This window comes from Pterocles gutturalis, unplaced genomic scaffold, assembly GCF_000699245.1.
Source record: "Pterocles gutturalis isolate BGI_N339 unplaced genomic scaffold, ASM69924v1 scaffold6057, whole genome shotgun sequence".
Lineage (NCBI taxonomy): Eukaryota > Metazoa > Chordata > Aves > Pterocliformes > Pteroclidae > Pterocles > Pterocles gutturalis.
Window position 1 is genome coordinate 50,394 of NW_010107798.1, and position 3,147 is coordinate 53,540.

Sequence of the window (3,147 nt, forward strand, 5' to 3'; positions counted from 1 at the left end):
TACTGAACTGCACTGCATTAGTACAAGTTTTGTGGTTTTGGTGTTTTATGTTTGGTTTTTTGTTGCTTTTTTCTTATCTGTAGATCGAATCTGCCTGATCTACTCAGGATACATTGTGCTTTCCACTTTAATGGAAAACATGTTACTAGATGATCTTAAGACTCCTTCATAATTGATTGTATGCTGTCCATCACCCAGTTTTCCCTGAGTCCTTCTAAGTTTTCAGTCACTCTGACACCTAACATGCTGCTATTTATCTTTCTGATGCCTAAAAAAGCTAGTGGGGATTTTTTTTTTTTTTTAATAATCACGTAATATACCCATATAAATATATGTAAGGACACTAAAACTGTGATTTTCCTTAGTGCTTGCAAAGTATGTGTTAGGTATGCAATTCGTAAATATTTTTAATAATAAAGTTACATTTGGATTCCACTGTTTTAGAGTTCTTCTAAGTATCTTGAATATAACACTACAGTACTGTATCCTGTTTTCCTCAATGTAGCAGGGGTCACAATGAAAATATTATAATCCGACGAAAAAATTAACTAAAAAGCCATTGTAAAAATAAAAACTGCTTGTTTTTTCTTGTAAAATATGTAAGATTATATGAACAGTTGAAAAGCATGGAATGTTAAGGGCCTTCCTGACTCACTTAATAGTTTGTTCTGTGAAAAAAAATAAATAAAGTCAAGATAATACTTTAAACTTTTAGTCTTAATTTTATTCTCTAACTTGTAGGATTTTTTTTCCTTAATAAGTTATGAAAATGTATAGCCTAACTGCTTATCTTGTGACATTTTTCTCCAAAGCCAAGTCCTTGCTTCCTTTTTCTGTTGTTCATTTCCTTAGTCACATGATAGGCCTTGATCTGCCATTTACACTACAATTATCCTTCTTTTTGTGTTTTCCATTATTATATGAAGGAAATAAAGGTTGTAGTTTTCCCAGCTATATACGTTATGGCCTTATTCTAGTTGCTCTTAAAACAAGCTAGAATTCATATGAACTTTTTGCTTACAGTAGTTTCCTTAAAAATACTAATTATGAAGTAAAGTCTGCAGTTTAGCTTATTTTCCTCTTCTCAAATCTTACTGTATTTCTGCCTAAAGAGGTAAGAAGGCAAAAATTTTTATTAAGGTATGTATAATCCTAGTTCTTCTATAATCAGTTTTGTTCTGTGGAGACTGAAAATCCACTTTGCAGCTTCCTCAACTCATTCTTCCAGTAGGGAATGAGTTGAGGAAAGGAAATAGCAAAAGGTCTTGGATTACAGTTAATTCGTGCCAGCAGACATTTGAGAGCTCAAATTTGGTAACGTGTTGTGTGCCTCACGCATCTCTAAGAGCTTCTACAGGTGTTGAATTATGTTAAATCAAACTAGAATTCGGGGCTTTCTTACTCCTGTCCCCTGTTTCAGGTAAGTAAAGTAGTAAATATCTGTGGGTTTTCTGAAGGTGTTCGAGCCTCTCTCCAGCAGTGTGAAGAGCAACACCGAAAACCACTAAATGGCAAAGGCTTACAGCTTCCTCTTCAAGCTGGAAAAGACTTTTACCTATCAGTTTTATGGAGGTTTTGAACCCATTTTGGTGTCTTGATTTACGACAGATCAACAGTTACTTGAAGGATTGGGTGCCATTTCTTTATGACTCTTTAGCCTGGATGGCCTTGGATCTTTGTGTTGTCTGTTAAGCAGGAAGTCTTTCCCACTGGGAAAGGTGCAGTAGATAAATGTGTCTTGGTTGGATCTCTTATCTAGCTTATGTCCTCATTTACATACTAAAAACAAGGCTGTTAAAAGAGAATTGTACAGTCTCTACTGTTCTATGATTACTGTAGAAAAAAATGTACCTAAATAGTTGCATAGACAAGGATTTGATGTCTTTAGTTCTTTGGCTTCTATATTGTTCGGAAAATCTCTAGAATAATTTTACAGTTATAATTACTCATTGACTGAGCGAATTAAATGAGGGCTGAGTATTTTGGACTACCCTTCTTCCTGAGTGGTGGTGTATATTTAGTACTTAATTTTAATCTAAAAAGTTACTAGTGTGGATTCATTTTCCACAAAAGGCTATCTTTCTGCTCTATTAAAACACTTTAGATTTAGGTAGTGATTTTGTTGGGATGTGCCTCATTTTCCAGCTCGCCGTTATATGGTGATTTCAGTTGCCTCTGTCCTGCCAGACTGAAAAATTGCTCTTCACAGTCTTTCCTAAACTTTTTAATTTTCTTACCAGACACTTTTTTCACTTATTGTAAATGTTGTGTTAAATTTCATTACATCTTTTGCAGAGCGATGCCTTTACACGGAATTAACCTTCAGGTTCTGTCAGGATAATTCTTTATTAAATTTATTTATTTCCCCAGCCTTCTTTTAAGAGACAGTATTTAGAGACAAGCATTGTGGAAAGCATTTATTCTGATGAACTACTAGTAAGTATTTTTCTTTAGCCCCCCTGTCCTCTGAGAAACTACGTAGTTTTTCAGACTTCAGCTTGCAGTATCCTTGTTGGGATATAGACAGATGATTACAACTTAACTATTCCTCTGAAAGTTACTGGCACTTAGCTGAAATGTAATAACTGACATTTAAAGGTGGTTAAGGAACTGCATTTTACTTTTTAAAAAACTAAACCAGCCAGATTTCAGTTGAGAGGAGGTAATTTATACTAAGTGGGCATAAAACAATGGCGTTCAATTTTTTATCTGTATCATTAGGCATTGCAAAATAGGTTTGAGTCTTCTACTTGAGCATTTCATATTCATCAGACTGTGAAATATTGTTGCAAATTATTGCCAGCAGTACAAAACAGATTAAGGACACATTCTTCTTGGAGTTTGTAGTTATTGAAAAAAGTTGTGACAGTTAGAGCAAGATATTTGGAGCATTACATTGTTCTTTTCCTTCCCCCCACCCCCTTGTTATTAAATGTAATTGCATATGATGATGATTCATTATTTGGAGACTGCACATGGGCTCCTTAAATTGTTTCTTTTGAGAGAGACTGTTCCTTACTAAACACCTTCCTTTAAAGTGACTTGCAATTTTATTTTGAGATGACATAGCTTAACCTGTTTTAAGTATTGTGTTTGATCCTGTTGTCATGTGCTGAAAGTTCTTCAGATTCTCATATTGAGCCTTCT